The sequence below is a fragment of the Bubalus kerabau genome, chromosome 14, assembly GCF_029407905.1.
Source record: "Bubalus kerabau isolate K-KA32 ecotype Philippines breed swamp buffalo chromosome 14, PCC_UOA_SB_1v2, whole genome shotgun sequence".
In the NCBI taxonomy this organism is placed as follows: domain Eukaryota; kingdom Metazoa; phylum Chordata; class Mammalia; order Artiodactyla; family Bovidae; genus Bubalus; species Bubalus kerabau.
In genome coordinates this window covers 60,026,772-60,047,753 of record NC_073637.1, presented here as the reverse complement: position 1 = coordinate 60,047,753, position 20,982 = coordinate 60,026,772, and the positions used below count along the sequence as shown (strand labels likewise).

At 42.3% G+C, this 20,982-nt stretch overlaps 1 long non-coding RNA gene across 10 annotated transcripts in view; it reads left to right on the top strand.

Annotated features, from left to right (window-relative positions):
• Window positions 1-20,982, top strand: part of LOC129626967 (uncharacterized) — a 93,946-nt gene that overhangs the window by 33,206 nt on the left and 39,758 nt on the right. For 6 of the 10 annotated variants that reach the window (XR_008702342.1, XR_008702343.1, XR_008702344.1 and 3 more), the window contains exon 2: window positions 5,974-6,118. This is a non-coding gene — a long non-coding RNA (uncharacterized LOC129626967). The remainder of the gene's footprint in view (window positions 1-5,973; window positions 6,119-20,982) is intronic. The other 4 variants (XR_008702346.1, XR_008702348.1, XR_008702347.1 and 1 more) reach the window with 1 other exon arrangement.

The window sequence follows — 20,982 nt, the reverse complement described above, 5'->3', positions numbered from 1 at the left end:
ACATCCTGGAATGTGAAGTCAAGTGGGCCTTAGGAAGCATCACTATGAACAAAGCTAGTGGAGGTGATGGAATTCCAGTTGAACTATTTCAAATCCTGAAAGATGATGCTGTGAAAGTGCTACACTCAATCTGCCAGCAAATTTGGAAAACTCAGCAATGGCCACAGGACTGGAAAAGGTCAGTTTTCATTCCAATCCCAAAGAAAGGCAATGTCAAAGCATGCTCAAACTACTGCACAGTTGGACTCAACTCACATACTAGCAAAGTAATGCTCAAAATTCTAGAAGCCAGGCGTCAACAGTATATAAACCATGAACTTCTAGATATTAGAGCTGGTTTTAGAAAAGGCAGAGGAACCAGACGTCAAATTACCAACATCCGTTGGATCACTGAAAAATAAATAGAGTTCCAGAAAAACATTTATTTGTGCTTTATTGACTATGCCAAAGCCTTTTCCTGTGTGGATCACAACAAACTGTGGAAATTCTTAGAGAGATGGGAATACCAGACCATCTGACCTGCCTCCTGAGAAATCTGTATGGTAGGTCAGGAAGCAACAGTTAGAACTGAACATGGAATAACAGCCTGGTTCCAAGTCGGGAAAGGAATACATCAAGGCTGTATATTGTCACCCTGCTTATTTAACTTATATGCAGAGTACATCATGAGAAATGCTGGACTGGATGAAGCACAAGCTGGAGTCAAGTTTGCCAGGAGAAATGCAGATGACACCACCCTTATGGCAGAAAGTGAAGAAGAACTAAAGAGCCTCTTGATGAAAGTAAAAGAGCAGAGTGAAAAACTTGGCTTAAAACTCAACATTCAGAAAATGAAGATCATGACATCTGGTCCCATCACTTCATGACAATAGATGGGGAAACAATGGAAACAGTGAGAGACTTGATTTTGGGGGCTCCAAAATCACTGTAGATGGTTACTGTAGCCATGAAATTAAGACACTTGCTCCCTGGAAGAAAAGCTATGACCAACCTAGACAGCATATTAAAAAGCAGAGACATTACTTTGCCAACAAAAGTCCATCTAGTCAAAGGTATGGTTTTTCTAGTGGTTATGTGTGGATATGAGAGTTGGACTATAAAGAAAGCTGAGCACTGAAGAATTGATGCTTTTTAACTGTGGTGTTGGAGAAGACTCTTGAGAGTCCCTTGGACTTCAAGGAGATCCAGCCAGTCCATCCTGAAGGAGATCAGTCCTGGGTGTTCATTGGAAGGACTGATGGTAAAGCTGAAACTCCAATACTTTGGCCACCTGTTGCAAAGAGCTGACTCATTTGAAAATATCCTGATGATTTGGAAAGATTGAAGGCAGGAAGGGAAGACAGAGGATGAGATGGTTGGATGGCATCACCGACTCAATGGACATGGGTTTGAGTAAACTCTGGGATTTGGTGATGGACAGGGGAGCCTGGCGTGCTATAGTCCATGGGGTTGCAAAGAGTCAGACACGACTGAGCGACTGAACTGAACAGTCTGTCTGAGTGGTTCAAGAGTTTGAATGTTACCCAAGAATAAAGTTGTTTAATAAGTCATTTCAGTGCTAGTGGAGTTTCAGTGGTTGATATGATCTATAACCACCTTAAAAAGAATCCTGATATGTCTTCTCTATGTTGCAGTTTGTTTTGCTATATCTTCATCTCAAGCTCTAAAAATGTCAATTTACCTACCTCTGTTCTGTAAAGTTCCAACTGGCAAAGCTATTCCAGGGAGTCTTATATTTGGAAATCTGAATGAATACCTTAATGGAGCTGCTACAATACTCTTGCTGAGACAGGAAAGGGAGATAGAAATGAAATGGGGTATATACATATGTTTTATAACAGTAATCTGAGGAAAGCAGAAATATTATCAGAAAAGACTTAGAAGATTTGGGTACATAGCTGCAAATTTTGTTGGTTATGATGAGCTGGCTTCAAACACATAGGAATAAAGGAGAGATTTTGATCTTCCCTGGAAGATAAACAATGGACTGGATAGTATGATCTCATTTTTCCCTCTTGGTATGTTCTCCCTGTATGCTTGGCTTTCAGAAACAATTCAGTTGCATCTTAGTCCAAGTGTCCAACTGAGTGGCTTGCCCTTTTCTATGCTACAGAGTCTCTCAGGGCAAATCGGGCTCTCAGCCTCCCACTTTCACATCTCATAGCAGCAGGCAGAACATGTTCTTATTCACTACTTTTCCAGCCACCGACTGTTTTGCTCAGCAGGCAGCTATGTTACGGCTGGAAAAAGTAACCATGCAACAGACCTAATATTTATTTAACTAACATCAACCCCTGGGGCTCACTTACAGAATGAGCCTCAATCATACATTTTCTGTACATGCTTAAGCATGTCAAGGACTTGTGATTAGAAACATTGATAGAGTGGGATTTATACTCACTCAGGCTCCTGAATGCCTTTGGGGCTCTCAGCTTATACTCAGGACACTCTTGAAATATGGAAAGGAAATAGCAGTGGGTGTTATAGTATAATTCAAAATATAAGCCAAGATCTATGTTAGAGATGAATCCCATTGGTCCAATTAACATTTTTAAATGCATTTAAGGGAAAGTAGCCTTTTATTAAAGCATCTAGGGATAGACTTAGGTGAAAAACAGGTGAATAAAATCAAATAAATTTTAATTTTTTTAAAAAAGGATAAACCATTAATGTATTATGTTTTAGTCCCTTATAGAGTCTAATATATAAAAATATTTGGGCAGATTTTATTTTTATTGGATTCCATGTTCTTAGTTTTTCTTCCCCAGGAGTCAACTTATTTCTTAACTAGACCAGCTCTCAGGATAATCCATATCATTCCAATATAATTCATAACTCTTGCACTTTACACTGAAGAAGATGACTATTTCCTTGCCACCACTTATCTGTCTTTTAAACTTGCCTCCACCTGACCTTCTGTCCCTTCTTCAATCCTCACTTCACATGCCAGTATTTGACCTCTCTTTTGCATCTTTCTATTCTTATCGGTTGAAGTAAATGTGTTCTAGAGAGCAGAAGTCATGTAGCAAGTGTCATGACAATATTAATCACCTCTAAAACACGTGTTGATGGTATCAACAAATACGCTGAGTTTGCTTAGTTTAAAAGCAGAAGCAGAGGAGTTAGCTCTTGAAATATAAGTGTCCCTTGCTATCCAAAAGGGGTTGTTTCCAGGACCTCCCGAGGCTACCAAACTCCTCAGGTGCTCAAATGCCTTGTATAAAATGGCATAGTATTTGCATATAACCTATGCAATCCTTCCGTATATTTACTGGGCTTCCCTGGTGGCTCAGCCTGCAGTGCAGGAGACCTGGATTTGATCCCTGGGTAGGGAATATCAACTGGTGAAGGGAATGGCCACCCATTCTGGACAGAAGAGCCTGGCAGGCTACAGTCCATGGAGTCACAGAGTCAGACATGACTGAGCAACTAACACTTTTCACTTTATGCAATCCTTCCATATGCATATACCATCTCTATGTTACTTATAATACCTAAAAGAATGTAAATGCTGTGTAGATAGTTGTAAATACAATGTAAATGATGTGTTAATAGTTGCTGGTGCTTGGCAAATTCAAGTTTTGCTTTCTGAAACATTCTGGAATTTTTTTCCAAATGTTTTTGATCTGTGTTAGTTGAACCTGTGGTGCGGAACCTGCAGGTATGGGGGCCACTGGACTCATTCTTGGGATGCTAGCTAGGACCACAGCCACCGTGTTGGGAGATACCCAAGCCATATGGATCGGCCATGGGTAGACACTTTAATCAAGAGTGGTCAGCTGAACTTTTGGTCAGTAGTTCTATGAGGTGTCTTGGGTCTGCAGCTTACTGATGTGATTAGACAACTCCAGTCCCAATAGCTGTGTAATTACCTACATGAGAGACTGTAAGAGAGAAACTTCCAGATGACCCTGGTCACCCTACAGAACCCTTTTCCAAATGGAAAATGTATCTCAATTTTTAACCGAATAAAGATGGTCTGAAGGTTGCAGTTTTAAGACTCCTCGTAGGCCCTTTCAAGTAAATAAGAAGTCTTTTCAGACTCTTGGAGGCATCATCTCACCTAAAATTGCCAGATAGAATATAGGATATGACATTTGTCAATACTTACATGAAATTAAAAGACGCTTACTCCTTGGAAGGAAAGTTATGACCAACCTAGATAGCATATTCAAAAGCAGAGACATTACTTTGCCAACAAAGGTCCGTCTAGTCCAGGCTATGGTTTTTCCTGTGGTCATGTATGGATGTGAGAGTTGGACTGTGAAGAAAGCTGAGCACTGAAGAATTGATGCTTTTGAACTGTGGTATTGGAGAAGACTCTTGAGAGTCCCATGGACTGCAAGGAGATCCAACCAGTCCATTCTAAAGGAGATCAGCCCTAGGTGTTCTTTGGAAGGAATGATGCTAAAGCTGAAACTCCAGTACTTTGGCCACCTCATGCGAAGAGTTGACTCATTGGAAAAGACCGATGCTGGGAGGGACTGGGGGCAGGAGGAGAAGGGAACAACAGAGGATGAGATGGCTGGATGGCATCACCGACTCAATGGATGTGGGTTTGGGTGAACTCCGGGAGTTGGTGATGGACAGGGAGGCCTGGCGTGCTGCAATTCATGGGGTCGCAAAGAGTTGGACACGACTGAGTGACAGAACTGAACTGAACACTAAAACTTCATTTATTGTTTATCTGAAAATCTAATTTACCTAGATCTGTATTTTATTTGCTAAACTTGGCAACCTAGCATACCCTGAATCTCAACCCAATATTGAAAGGAGCTGGTTTCAAAGAGACTCTTTATCTTCTCTATCCATGCTTGATTCCTTGAATCCTTGTTAGATCAATACGGGAAGTAAAATCCCTCGAGCAATCAAATCCATTTATTAAAATCCTGTAAACCTTTCTCTAAGATCTTTAAGCAAACATTCATCCCCAACACTCCCAAAATATCTACAAAATATGTAACTCATTCCCACAAAACAGTCCAAAGGAAAACTAGAACTTGGGCTTCGGGAAAAATCAATTGCAAATAAAAACAAACTTTGAAAAAAGCAAAGCATTACTTGTTTTGATTTGTCTCTGAATGATACAGTGAAAGAAAAAGAAACCAAAGAACTGAAATGATTTTCAGTGACAAAAAAAGGCCTTAACATTCATGGAAAAATAATCCCAATACCATTTAACTGTTGGAATTGACTCTTAGTTTATAAAAGATTCTTTTCTAATTTGAATTCCATAAGAGCCAATGTGATGTAGAAAAGCAATAGATCATTTTTGAATCTTATAGACCTTAGCTCTGATTGGGATTCAGTACATTTTAATGTGGTTGAGTAATTATTTCCATTTGCCCACAGAGAAACTGAGGTTCTGAGAAATTATGTTAACTGCTCATGGCCAGAATTAGATAATATGTGAAAAACCCAGGACTTGAACTTGGTATTCTCAGTCTTGATGAAGTGGCTGCATGGTACCATTATACTATGCAGCCTCTGAAAATTCGGTAACAAATGTAAATCATTTTAAAAAATAAGCAAACAGCATCGTAGATGAGCAAAATGCTGATTCATGTAGTATTATTGAACACCTATTATGTTATGTGTCAAGCACTAAGTTATGTGGTTTTGCACACATTTTTCTCACTTTCCAAGGAATACCAGCAACAATTTAGGTGGAATCCACATTTAAGTTTCAGAGCAGTTAAACAAGCGCCAAGCTGTACATTTATTTAGTCATTCAGCACATATTTACTGAGTACCAGTTAGGTATTAGCCACTGTGGTAAGGTTCTAAGAATGCATTCATGGCTCTGCTGTCTTTGACTTTGGCGGTGGAGTTGATGGACCTAACATAGTTTATGCACTGAAACTGTGGTACCTTATTCACTGATTCACTGCAGAGTTCCTTAAATGATCTCTGTGGTTTTATTTTAAACAAATTCTAACAAGCTCAGTTACCTATTTTTCTCTTCTGCCACAGGTTGGAAATGGCAATAAGGAAGACCCTCTTCCAGCACTAAGAAGCTGCAGCTGACAATCTGGCGGTGGTGGGGACACAGTGGATACATCAGTTGCATGTGAGCTTGAAGTTATCTAGTATATTGGCTAAACATCCATAAAACCCTGTAAGTTATTGCAATGTAAGCCGTGAGACTGCCGCTGGTTTTTGATGTGTTAGTTTTTAAAATTTAATTTGGTTGCACTGGGTCTTCGTTGCTGCACTCAGGCTGGTTTTTAGTTGCAGTGTGCAGAGGCTACTCTCTAGTTGCCGTGCCTGGGCTTCTCATTGCGGTGGCTTCCCTTGTTACAGAGCACAGGCTCTAGACACGCAGGTTCAGCAGTTGTGTGGCTCACAAACTTTGTTGCCCTGCAGCGTGTGGAATCTTCCCAGGCCAGGGATTGAACCTGTGTCCTCTGCATTGGCAGGCAGATTCTTTACCACTGGACCACCAGGGAAGTCCTTGATGTATTCATTTAGTTGGTGTTTTTATCTATGACCCAGATATATATGCTCACTAAGCTACTACATAAAATAATGCACTTTAGAAAAATATATCAAAGTAACACATAATTAAAACAATTATCTGGAAAAATCTTCCTATATAGAATGTCTTGGTCTACAATGATAGTATTATTTTAGGACACTAAAAACCAACTACATGTGTAAAGCAATGAAAGTCGTTGATTTCTACTTTCATTTTAAGCATGGATCATTCTGCAAATTTTATTATTGATATCATCCTTGGCAACTCCCACATTACATGCCAGTATAGGTTGAAAAATCTAAGAACAAATAAATCCAAAATAAATGCAAACAACATAGACTGAGCAGCCAGAACAATCTTTAGTAGGCTAGAGGCTCTCCTGCCGAGTTCGATTACACCCTAAGGCTCATTGTTCAGAGATCTGCAGTTCTCCAACTTTTGTCTGCTTTTCTATATGTGAGAGATGGGACTTAAAAAAATCTGGATGTAAATATAAGCAATATTTACCATGATGGCATTAGAGTCAGTATGAATATGGAGATACTACTTACTCTTTTTGCATTTTCCCTTGATCTCTTCCTTATTCAAAATGTATCTGTCAATAAAATGAGAAAACAACTTTTTAAAATTTATGAAATTATAATCCACAAATACCACCACAAAGCAATCACTGTTGTTTTGCAAGAGAATAAAGCATAAATTAGGATCATCTGGTTAGGCGCATTTGACAAATGCTTTTACTAAAACTCTACCTTCCTGTATAGAGTTGATTACAAAAGGAGTTTCGTCTCCTTTGTTTTCATTTTTCTCTTTTCTGGAAACAGCATGTCAATTTTTGAGAAATCATCTTACTTTGTAGTTGAATGGGACTAAAAACCCACCACCTGCCTAGTTCCTCCCTTCCTGGTAAGTGACTGATCTCACAAACCAGCGTGTTTTTATCCTCCTTGGATGTAGGAAGGGACAAGTGACCTTATTAATATAGTGAGACTCAATCCCAGAGTGTTTCTAGAATTATTGGGAAGGAAAGGTTTTGTTTCTATCGGTATTGCCAAGTTCTAAAGTAAGCTGTTTTGCTACACAGGGAGAAACTGTATAAAAGTAAAATCAACCTAAAGGAAAGCAAATCAGAAGATGGAGAGTATCCAAATAACACTGTTTTAGCACCTTGGTCAAGCCATACCTGAAGATGTTTTTCCCCTAAGACTCTTCAGTTATGTTAATTAATAAATTCCCTTTTTAAATGTTACACTGGACTGGAATTTTATCATTTAAAATCAAACTAAATCCAGAATTAAACAAAATATAAACCAGTGAGAGTGACATTATAGGAAAATCCATGATTCTGTTTTAAGAAAAGCATAATCTTTGATCCCTTAATTGCAATTACTTTAATTAATTAAATAAGTTATTAACTATTTGTGCCACTGACTTCAGAGCACTGTGAGATGTCTGTGAGAAAGAGTCATTATTTGTCCTTTGCACATATTTAATTAAATTAAGGAGTTTGCTATACCTAAGAATGTCTTATGGCCTAGCATCATAGACAAGTAGTCACCTCCATTCATGAGAAATTCCAGAAGAGAATACAACAGAATACTAAGCCTAATGGATGGTAGCTTCTTGAAGAACATAATATGGAACTCAAAAGCAAGAAGTACTTGAATTACTTGATTTAAGGTAGCCTACCCACGTGGGTGGGCTTCCCTGGTGGCTCAGACGGTTAGAATCCACCGGCAATGCGAGAAACCTGGGTTCGATCCCTGGGGTGGGAAGATCCCCTGGAGGAGGGCATGGTAACTCACTCCAGTATTCCTGGCTGGAGAATCCCCATGGTCAGAGGAGCCTGGTGGGCACAGCCCATGAGGTCACAAAGAGTCAGATATGACTGAGCTACTAAGCAGCAGCAGCACCCATGTGAGTGTCACAGATGAAGAAACAAGTTGCCTTATGTTAGCTTCCAATGCTCATGGTCAGCTAGTATAAAAGTTACATCATGGAAAAGATGCTATTTAAATAATGGCTGTAATGGGCTGTGAGTACTGTGGTCTTTGCATTGAGAGTATTATTAGCCACAGGAGTGTTGTACTATGGTGTTAGGGCAATAAATATTTATACCCTTCCAAAGGGTTGTATCCAGTTTTCCTGCCAAAGAACTTGTCCTTCAGGGTTAAGAAGGACATTGTAACTGCATTCACAGCCATCTGGCCCAGATACCTGTGGGTCTCGAGTGCTTTCCTCCCTTGGCAGGAAAACACAGTTTCTCTGGCAAGTTAACAGGTCACCTTTGCCTTAGATGGGACTGTCTTCTGAATTCCAATCAGAAGTTATTTTTGATGATCACAGGCATCCTTTTCAGGGATTTCTTTTTTCATAGTTTCTGACTTTCAACCCACCAAAATCACCGTGTGTCTGCACATGTCTACATGAAGAGCAACTGATTACTTTAATTTTTTTAATTAAAATCTTTTTATCTTTTATTTTTTAATAAAAATTGTACATATTTAGGGTATACAACATGATTACTTGATATACATGTACAGTGAAGTTGATATTATAGTCAAGCTAGTTAACATACTTCCTTGCACAGTTACCAACTTTGTGTGTATGGTGAGTGCATCTGAACTCTATTCTCTTAGTATGTATGCTATGCTAAGTCACTTCAGTCGTGTCCGACTCTGTGCGACCCCATAGATGGCAGCCCACCAGGCTCCCCCATCCCTGGGATTCTCCAGGCAAGAACACTGGAGTCGGTTGCCATTTCCTTCTCCAATGCATGAAAGTGAAAAGTGAAAGTGAAGTCGCTCAGTCATGTCCGACTCTTAGCGACCCCATGGACTGCAGCCTACCAGGCTCCTCCATCCATGGAATTTTCCAGGCAAGAGTACTGGAGTGGGGTGCCATTGTATCTAGTATTAAATAAATACAGTATTGTTGAGAATAGTCATCATGGCAAGTGGCTGCTTTTAAACGTATGAGTGACTCTGTCATATCCCAGATTGGAGCCCTGATGAACTTCTGGAAGGAAAGGAATTTCACAGTACTGGAGACAGGTGAACTCCAGTGAGGGATAAGGACACAGCTAGACAACCTACCCAACGAATCAATGAAAGGGTTATGTCTTCACTTGGTCAAAGCCAGAGAGAAAATACTCTGATATATTTTATTAGACTCTGTTGGATTTAATAAGATGGCCTCATGTTGTGGTGAAGGGCATGGGTTCTGTAGTTAGAGATCTGGTTTTAAACCCAAGCTGAGCAACTTACTAGTTATACGACCTCGGGTCACTTTATGAACCTCTCCGGGCTTTGGTTTTCTTATTTGTAAAACGGGAAGGCGACAGCTGAGAGGTCGATATTTGATGATATTGGTGAAGTGCTAAGTGCCCAGGGGGCACTCAGTAGCTCACTGTTAGTCTCTGATCTTACCTGAAAGTGGCCAGAGAAAGTGACCACTTGCTCGAGTGGTCACTATCTGTCTTGTCTATTAATTCAGCTCCTCAGTGGCAGTTGAAGAGAGACATGAAAACCTTGGCACAGTTTTTACTGAAGTCTGGACTAGGAATTTGGATCGTGACAGACATCTAAGTTCTAACTTAGAATGAAATGACCAGCTCACTGGATTCTCAGTTCTCTGACATTTTGAGAGCGAGCCCAGACTGAGGGTTTGGATTCACTTCCTGAATCCTGCCACATCCCTACACAATAGGCTTAAGCATGGGTGTTTCCAATCCCTTTGATAATATTGTGTCCATTTGGAGGACCAGACATCACTGAGATAGAAAGAATGACTCTGAGAGATTTCCTGTCCTCGCTCATTCACTCAGAAACCGAGTTGGGAGGTCTGGAGGCTCCTTGGAACTGGATCTCTTCCCTCTGGGAGAATTGGACTCAAAACTTTTCAGAAAATGAATAAATGTGTTTTTGTTGTTCAGTCTTGATGATCTGGTAAATCTGACAATATCTTTGCCAAGAGAGAATATATATACAACTTGTGATCTCTGCTGATTTTTCCTTCTTTGTATGTGATCTAATTTTAATTTTCTGAGCCCCACTTTTCACTTATAATCCACAGCAGAAGGTCTTTCAAAAGCAATCTTAGGTTTGCTGAATTCATCAGGGACTGTGGAGACTTTGTTCTGCCTTTATTCATCTACTGAGATGCCATTTGTTAAAGCCTTTTTAAAAGATTTCAGTTATCTTAACCCTCTCTAGTAGTTTATGTATTTACCAAGGATGTGCTTTAAAACTCCACAGTAGGGAAGCACAGGCAAAAGTCAGTGTTTGTCAAACACAGACAAAAGTCTAGAGTATAATGTATTAATAATAATTTCTATGTACTATGAATCTCCATCAGTCAGATTCAGTTCAGTTGCTCAGTCATGTCTGACTCTTTGAGACCCCATGGACTGCAGCACACCAGGCTTCCCTGTCCATCACCAACTCCCGGAGCTTGCTCAAACTCATGTGCATTGAGTCGGTGATGCCATCCCACCATCTCCATTACAGGTTCAGTAATCATAAGCTAATGCCACGCTCATCTCACCTACATGAGTACCCACTCTCCTTCCATTGTCACACTGTGTTGAAATAAGCCCTAGAATAACATAAGATTTTATTAATAAAGTTTATACCCTGATTCCCTGGTGGCTTAGACAGTAAAGAATTCACCTGCAATGCAGGTGATGCAAAAGACCTGAGTTTAATCCCTGGGTCAGGAAGATCCCCTGGAGTAGGAAGTGGCAACCCACTGCAGTATTCTTGCCTGGAGAATTCCATGGACAGAGGAGCCTGGTGGGGTTGCAAAGAGTCAGACACGACTGAATGACTAACATTCACTTCATTTTTTTCTTTCTGAAAGATCTCTTATTTTTTAATACATCAATTATGCCATAATCACACCTAAAAAAATAAACCGTCATTCCTTAGCATCACAATCTATCAGTTAGAGTACAGATTCTACCAAACTCATCATACTTTTAGCTGCATAAACCTGTAGCTTCTTTTCCTAGGTTGATCTCTAGAGCTAATCATCAGTATCTGTGGCCACCAGTGGATGGTCACTCTGTGCCTACCAAGAGTACTTGGCCACCACGTGATCCACTTCTTCTCAGGACATGGGGCATTCCCCGGGGGCTTTGTGTGCCACGGGCCAGGAGCGCTGCCTGCTCTGAGAAGCGGGGGAGGGGTGGGCCTGAACGCGCACGTGCATTCATGAGACGCGGAGCCAATGGTAGTCGTTAAGAGAGGCAATCAGAGAAGGCTTTCTCTTCATCCACTAGTGAGCTGGGTGATGCAGAGGTGTGGGCAGGGACCCTCCGTGTAGATGGAGAGATGGCATCGCTTAGACTTGTCTCCACACAATCTCCCCACCTCCCACTCCGCATATTGTGCAACCCTGCGGGTGGGCTGTGCAAGAAAAAGGCTGGAATTAGTGTCTGTCATTCCAGAATGTCCTTTCCAGTCATCCCCTGGGGAGGAGGATGTGGAAAACAAGGATAAAACCCTGCCGGTATGGGAGGGACATGCTCTCTCACTAACACCCGCTCTCCAGCCTCTCTCTCTCCCCAGAAGAGGCTGTGAGCTGGGAACAGCGCTGACGGGGGGCGCATTCCCTGTGAGGTCCCTGCGCACATCTGTCTGCTGGCAGTGATGCAGGTACCAGAACCAGGGGGCTGGAGCCTGCGCTGTGCAGTGCTCCTCTCGTCCACAGGCGCCTTCTGGGAGAGGGTGGCGACTTCCTAGCAACCTTAGGTGGATACGGCAGAGAGACGGGGTACAGGGACTCTGCCACCAGTACCACCTCTAGGCTGTGTGCAGGACGTGTCCAGAGCGGGTCAGCGCCTGGAATGTCTGGGCTGGTCCAGAGCTTTGCCTGAAGAAGAGACAAGAGACATGCCCTGGGATCGGGTGTGTTGCTTACAGCGCTTGGGGATGGGGTTTTCCTTACTCCCTCTGTAACAAAGTTAATGTGGCTCACACCAAGGAGCAGAGGGACCCCGGCCCACCTCTCCATCCTCATTGCTGGGCACCCTCCCCCGATCCTCTACAAACCAGCATGAGCAGCTTCTACCGCTTCCTCAGAAATACCTTGCTCTCTTGATTGCTGGCCTTCATGCTTGTCCTCTGTTTGGCACATTCATTCTCTCCCCAAGTCCCCTTCCCTCTCCTCCCTCTGGGCTCAGCTTGTAGGCCCCTGGCACTGGCAAGCCCCTTGTCCACCCCAATGGGTGAGAAGCTGCTGCTACAGGCTCCTACACTTTCTCGTATTTCTTTATTCTACCCCATTTGGAGAGGGAGGCAGGAGAGCGGGTATTAGAGAGAGAGCATGTCCCTTCCATCCTGGAACAAGCGAGTGCTTGTTTATGTGTATATTTTTCATGGTTGACTCTTAACACCTTGAAAGGCAGGGCCCACCCCTGTTTTGCTCACCCCTTTCATCCCAGTGCTTCTACAGTGCCTGACACAACTAGGTCCTTATTGAGTAAATGATTTCAGTTTATAAATACACTCAAGGAATAGACTTGAGCCAGGTTTTTTTTTTAGCTTTCTGCTGCTGCTGCTGCTAAGTCGCTTCAGTCGTGTCTGACTCTGTGTGACCCCACAGACCCTTTGCGACCCCATGGACTATACAGTCTATGGAATTCTCCAGGCCAGAATATTAGAGTGGGTAGCCTTTCCCTTCTCCAGGGGATCATCCCAACCCAGGGATCGAACCCAGGTCTCCCACATTGCAGGTGGATTCTTTACCAGCTGAGCCACAAGGGAAGCCCAAGAATACTGGAGTGGGTAGCCTATCCCTTCTCCAGGGGATCTTTCCATCCCAGGGATTGAACTGGGGTCTCCTGCATTGCAGGTGGATTCTTTACCAATTGAGCTATCAGGGAAGCCCGACTCAAGGAATAGGTTTGAGCCAATTTTTGTTTAGCTGTCTAAAATGCTTTAATTCTTTTCTTAAATTGGAGTATAATTATCTTACAATATTGTACAGGGATGTGAATCAGCTATATATACACACATATATCCCCTCTCTCTTGCTCTTCCCTCCCACCCCCCTACCATTCTACTCCTCTAGGTTATCACAGAGCACCGAGCTGAGTTTCCTTGAGCTAAAATTTTGAGCAAGCTCAAAAACATCAAAAGGGGAACTAAGTAATTAGGGATGAGATCATCAATTGATTACAAAACACTTTGCTGATGGTGAGGGGAGTAAGGGCAGAGAAGAACAGACAGTGGGCCATCTGTGTTCTCTGCTGACCCATGCTGTTGAGAGAGCTCATGCTCAGTCATGACCAGTGGCTCCAACACAGGACAGAGGCCACACCTCCTATCCCTGATGCCCTGGGGGCTGTCTCAGGTCCCTGTGGGGTTGGGAGAGTCATCTGACCTCTTAGAACCCAGGACCTGGGAGCCTTAGCTGATGGCCACCTCCAGATGCTGGAGTGGACCCTGACAGCATGAAGAGGCTGTTCTAAGGGCTGCCTAGCCTCTCCTTTAAGTCATTTTTAGTTGATGATGCAGACCCTGCAGGAGGAGTTGATGCCCAGTGGAGCTCAGTCTATGGCTAAGCCATTCTCATTAAACAACCAGATGTTTCTTTTTGTATTTTGCTCTGAAACCTGATTTTCTGAAGCTTCCATCCATCAGCCCTCATTCTGGAGAAACTCATAGGGACTTAATCTCCCCTGAGGTAATGGACCATGAAATATTTAAAGAGAACTATAAACTTGTGGTCATGATGCCTTTATCTGTAATGTAATTGAGGCATCACCTTGAATCTAATCTAAAAGGGAAATGGAAATTAATTATTTTGAAGGAGAAATGTTTTTTTTTTCCTAATTGTGTAGTGATTATTCTTTATGGGTAATATATTTATAAAAATTATCTAAAATAGAACCCTGCTAAAAAGATTCCATTTATCTATCACTTTTAACTTACTTTTCCATTCCTAAATACTGCTTCCAGGGACTATTACCACATCTGGCAAATGGACATCATAAATGTACTTCACAGACAATCCCAACTTAAAAACTATCCTATAAAAGACACCCAGCTGACCTTATCGATGGTCTGAGAAAAGATGTCACCCAAATTCTTGGATATTTTGCTATAGAATAGAACCCTGGGCTCAGTGCTCCATTAATTTATTAATTTGAGTTCATCTGATTGTGATAATGGATTAAGGTTTGCTCTAGTGATGTCTTCATTTTCAAATTGTTGTCTGCTGAATTAATATACTGGCTTATTCACAGGTTATAAACAACCAACTCTGTTGCTTTGTTTAGTTCCTAAATCACTTCCCTATTTTTAGATCATTACCATATTTGAGAAGAATAGATAACCTTTGATTTCTTGTACATGTGGCCGCCTGAGATGCCAGCACTTAAAGTTAATGTAGCTAAATTTCATTCATGGAATAGAAGTGTGGGGCTGTTTGTATGTGTGGACATCTACTTCAGTGGAGTTTTTTTCTAAGAACAGATCCCATCTGATAACTTTAGCCCAAGTTAATTTAGCTCTGCTGGAAGCTGCTGCCCCTCTCAGTGAGTGGCTCTGTGGCAACATCCCCTCTGCCCACTAGCCTGTGCCCTGTAACTCGAAGCTACCTCCAGTTGGTTGAGTTGGTGCCTGATCTCCTAAGAAGTCACGCCATGCCCTTACAAGTGCAGCCACCATACCTTTCTTATTTAATGCCATTCGAAGTCAGTTTGCCAGGAAAAATGATTGACTCATGGAAAAAGAGCTTGTGTTAAAAGTAGGGGAGAAAGCAATGATTTATCCAAATACCTAAGTCACGCAAAATGGATATTTATATCCCAAACTGTGTTCCATGCATTGAGAACCTAATGACTGGTGGGATGGACACATATCCTACCAGCATATATTTCTCAATGGAACATTTGCCTATTCTGAAATAGCCAAGTTATCCTTGGAAGACGGCTTCTTTTATTTTCCCCCAATATACCTTTGGGATAAAACATTGGTTCTCAGTCACCCATAGTTTTTTCTCTAGGGGACGCTTGGCCATGTCTGGAGACATTTTTGATTGTCACAGTTGGAGGCTACTGGTATCTAGTGGGTAGAGTCAGGGCTGCTGCTAAATATCCCACAACACACAGGACACCCCCACCACCAACAACACAGAATGGCCAGGCCCCAAATGTCAATAGTCTCAGACAACTTGAGATACCTTGAGCTGGAGAATTTATTTCTAGTTGATTTAAAATTTCTCCCAATGATCTTTAACTTTATTGTTTTAAATTGTTTTCTGGTGTCCAAGAATGACTAAAGTTAGTACACAAGTTCTGCTTATCAGAATCCCCTACTTTGCATCCAAGATTAACTCACACGACAAGAGTAACACATATAATACATATTACTAGCATATTCCTAGGAATGTATATTCCTAGGTGAGACTGTGTCTCCATGTCTTTTCTATGCTTCATGAGAAGAGACTGAAAAGGAATAAGGAATTACTTTTTCTATGGCTGCTATAACAAGTTACCACAAACTTAGTGTCTTAAAGCAGCACAAATTTATCTTACAAACTGTAGGTCAGAACTGTGGGCTAATGTCAGGGTGTTGGCAGAGCTGTGTTCCTCCTTGAGGCTCTAGGGGAAATCCATTTCCTTGCTTTTTCTGGCTTCCCTAGGCTGCCTGCATCCCTTTGCTTGTAGCCCCGTTTCTTCACTGCAAAGCCATTAATGTTGCATCTCTCTGACCAGGCTTCTGTGGTCACATCTCCCTGATCACAGGCAGGAAACGTCCTCTACCTTTAAGGACGGTTGTTATGACATTGTGTCCACACGTATAATCCAGGATAGTTTTCTAATCTCAAGATCCCCAACTTTACCACATCTAGAGTTCCTTTCACCTTGAAAGGTGACACACACATGCACACGTTCCAGGGATGAGGATATAGACATATTTGAGGCCAGTATTCTGCCCATCACAGAATAATAACTAATAACTAATTTCCACTGAGCTATTGATATCCTATAAACTGGGGACAGGCTAAGCACACACACGTTGGGAAGAAGGTTATCAGTCATCACAGAATTGTCCTGTGAACAGCTCAACTGCAAGGTTGTAGCTGGAGTGGGTTTGCCTCCAAAAGAAATGGATATTTCAGTTGTCAGCCATTCTGGAAAGAAGACACTGCTAAATGAGGCTTAGAATAGGGTGGGGAAAACACTTTCTTCTTTCTCTGGGACTGGGTTCCCTTTGATCTACACCTGGAGATGTGGTGGAGGTACCTGGAGCACAGACAGCTGTTGGATAAACCCTTGGGGCTGAGCAAGTGGCCTGATGCAGAGGAGAGGACATGCCATAAACTTGGTTTATCAGGGATCTTAAAGGAGCAGGGGACTGTGCAGTATCTTTGAATTACTTTTAGAATAAATTTAGTATCATTTTTTTTTCAAAAGTAGCTTGTATCTGCTAGGCTATAAAAAGTGAAGGGGAAGAGTTTCTGTTCTACTTGGGGATGGCTCTCCTTAGGGAAGGAGAAGCAGTTCACAGAATCCAGAATTAAATGCCTGGTGAAGGGAGGATCTGGGAAACACACAAAATACTGAGATACTCAGGAACTGTTAGTAGAGGGAAAACCTATGCTAACCTAAACATGTAAATGGAATGTTTATGTCCTCCCCCCACCACCCCCGCAAATCTGCGTTGAAACCCTAAGACCCATGGTGATAGTATTAGAAGGCCAGGGCCTGTGGGAGGTGATTAGGTCATAGGAGCAGAGCCCTGTGAATGGGATTAGTGCCCTTGTAAGAAAAGGTCCAGAGAGCACCTTGCTCCCTCCCACCCTGTGAGGACACAGTTAAAAGGCATCCATCTGTGAACCAGGGAGAGAACTCTCACCAGACAGCAAAGCAGGCAGGCACCTTGACCTTAGATTTCCAGACTCCAGACCTGTGAGAAATAAATTTCTGTTGTTTAGAAGCCACCCAGTCCACAGTATTCTGTTAGAGCGTCCTGAACTTGAATGGACAAAGACAACCTGGAAAAGATTGCACAGCAAAAGGATGAGGGGTTCCAACTGTTGTGATTTATGTATGAAAGGGAAATGTGACCTTCTGGGTGCTGAAGTCTGGGATATTTGGGCTATGTGCTAAAATATGGGCTTCCCTGGTGGCTCAGACAGTAGAGTCTGCTTGCAGTGTGGGAGACCTGGGTTTGATCCCTGCATTGGGAAGATCCCCTGGAGAAGGAAATGGTAATCCATGCCAGTATTCTTGCCTGGAAAATCCCATGAATTGAGGAGCCTGACAGGCTACACTCCATACGCTTTATAAGAAACAGTATAAGTGTGAGATTGGAAAGCATTTTGGTAATAAACATGGCATTTTACATTGGCATAAAACTCTCTTAAATCACAAGGTTTTCCATTGTGATACGGTGAGGGTGTCCTTAAGTTTTTCCTTTGAAGGTATTGAGTAGGGTGGGTCTTCTGGAAAGAACCTTGGATGGCTCACGAGGAGACAGGAGTTTGTGTTTCCTTTTTTCACTCTGCACGTTGTCCCTAAGTAAGCTCTTCAGGGAGCTCAGCTTGGTGCTGTGATGACCTAGATAAGTAGGAGGGAGATGCAAGAGGGAGGGGATATATATACACATAGAGCTGATTCACATTGTTGTATTGCTATAACTGACACGACATTGTAAAGCAATTATGTGTATGTGTGTGTGTGCGCGTGCGCTAAGTCATCAGACTCTTGGCGACCCTAGGGACTACAGCCCGCCAGGCTCCTCTGTCATGGAATTTTACAGGCAAGAATATTGGAGTGGGCTGCCATTTCCTACTCCAGAGGATCTTCCCAACCCAGGGACTGAACCCGTGTCTCTTGCATCTCTTGAATTGGCAGGCAGATTCTTTACCACTGCATCACTTGGGAAGCCAGCAAAAGCAATTATACTCCAATTTTAAAAAAAAAGAAAAGAAAAAACAGAGTAAGATGACCATTTATACAAATACATTTTGTTCTTTCAGTTCCAATTTGTTCCTGCTATGTCTGCACAATACAAAGTACATTAGAAGTAAATTTCACCCCTGGGCTTTGTCAGGTAGAATCAAAGGAAACAGTTTCTGGGCTTTACATCAGACAAAGGTTTGGGCAAAATGAGGCATGAGGTGGGCTCTGATCTTTAAACTTTCCCTTTGCTGTGTTTTCTTTTTAAGCTTCTTAGATTCATGTATCTTGTATCTGGTTCTACAGAGGGAATGTAGCCATTCCCCTGGCTGGGACCCCCATGAGTTCTCCAGCTCTCCCCCTTATTCTCCAAAGGAAAGGCTGAGCTTGTGTGCTAAAACATTTCTTAATTGCATTTTCCTCCCAGGAGCCACAGCAGCTGCCTTTCTCTAATACACATGTCTTCTGAGATTCGGCATTCGGGTGATGACAGAAATATACTGGTTTACAAGTGCCAACACCCAAGGCCACCATAGGGATGGAGAATTCACCTGCCAGAGCATTTGACACTTGCGTCAGGAAAAGGCAACAGCTGAGAAAAGCCCTGTGAGAAATAGTTTCTCATGTATGTGGGAAAGACTGTCCAGAATCGTAAATCAGTTGGATGTCTGTTTCTTCCAGTGAATTCTCCCGAGGGTGGAAGAGACGGGGAGTCCATTCAGCTCAGTTTGCACTTATGTACAGAATGATAGCATACCAGAGATGAAGGAATCATTTTGTATGATGAGATGGAAAGCCTTTGATTCCTCCTCCTTAGAAGTTTGGCTAAGACTGGAAGACCAATTACTTCCAGATGGAAATGTTTGGGTACAGTCCTCTTTATTTTTAATAGGAGAGGTCGTAAGCTTTGAGCCTGTCAAAGGAGACTAGCTCTTTCATTTGGCCAGTTGTGACAATGGTATTCAGATGTCCTACCCTTAGCTCTGTGTCCTTGAGGTCTAATCTTAGCTTTCCTTTCATTTGGAATGGTGTCTAGATGCCTTTCAGTTCAGTTCAGTCTCTAGTCGTGTCCGACTCCTTGCGACCCCATGAATTGCAGCACGCCAGGCCTCCCTGTCCATCACCAACTCCCGGAGTTCACTCAGACTCACGTCCATCTAGTCGGTGATGCCATCCAGCCATCTCATCCTCTGTCGTCCCCTTCTCCTCCTGCCCCCAATCCCTCCCAGCATCAGAGTCTTTTCCAATGAGTCAACTCTTCGCATGAGGTGGCCAAAGTACTGGAGTTTCAGCTTTAGCATCATTCCTTCCAAAGAAATCCCAGGGCTGATCTCCTTCAGAATGGACTGGTTGGATCTCCTTGCAGTCCAAGGGACTCTCAAGAGTCTTCTCCAATACCACACTTCAAAAGCATCAGTTCTTTGGCACTCAGCTTTCTTCACAGTCCAACTCTCACATCCATACATGACCACTGGAAAAACCATGGCCTTGACTAGACAGACCTTTGTTGGCAAAGTAATGTCTCTGCTTTTGAATATGCTATCTAGGTTGGTCATAACCTTTCTTCCAGGGAGTAAGCGTCTTTTAATTTCATGGCTGCAGTCACCATCTGCAGTGATTTTTGGAGCCCAGAAAAATAAAGTCTGACACTGTTTCCCCATCTATTTCCCATGAAGTGATGGGACCAGATGCCATTCGTTTTCTGAATGTTGAGTTTTAAGCCAACTTTTTCACTCTCCTCTTTCACTTTCATCAAGAGGCTTTTTAGTTCCTCTTCACTTTCTGCCATAAGGGTGGTGTCATCTGCATATCTGAGGTTATTGATATTTCTCCTGGCAATCTTGATTCCAGCTTGTGCTTCTTCCAGCCCAGCATTTCTCATGATGTACTATGCATAGAAGTTAAATAAGCAGGGTGACAATATACAGCCTTGACGTACTCCTTTTCCTATTTGGAACCAGTCTGTTGTTCCATGTCCATTCTAACTGTTGCTTCCTGACCTGCATACAGATTTCTCAAGAGGCAGGTCAGGTGGTCTGGTATTCCCATCTCTTTCAGAATTTTCCACAGTTTATTGTGATCCACATAGTCAAAGGCTTTGGCATAGTCAATAAAGCAGAAATAGATGTTTTTCTGGAACTCTCTTGCTTTTTTGATGATCCAGTAGATGTTGGCAATTTGATATCTGGTTCCTCTGCCTTTTCTAAAACCAGCTTGAACATTAGGAAGTTCACGGTTCATGTATTGCTGAAGCCTGGCTTGGAGAATTTTGAGCATTACTTTACTAGCGTGTGAGATGAGTGCAATTGTGTGGTAGTTTGAGCATTTTTTGGCATTGCCTTTCTTTGGGATTGGAATGAAAACTGACCTTTTCCAGTCCTGTGGCCACTGCTGAGTTTTCCAAATTTGCTGGCATATTGAGTGCAGCACTTTCACAGCATCATCTTTTAGGATTTGAAATAGCTCAACTGGAATTCCATCACCTCCACTAGCTTTGTTCATAGTGATGCTTTCTAAGGCCCACTTGACTTCACATTCCAGGATTTCTTTAGATGCTAACAAGAAATAGGCCACCCAGTTTACAGTATTT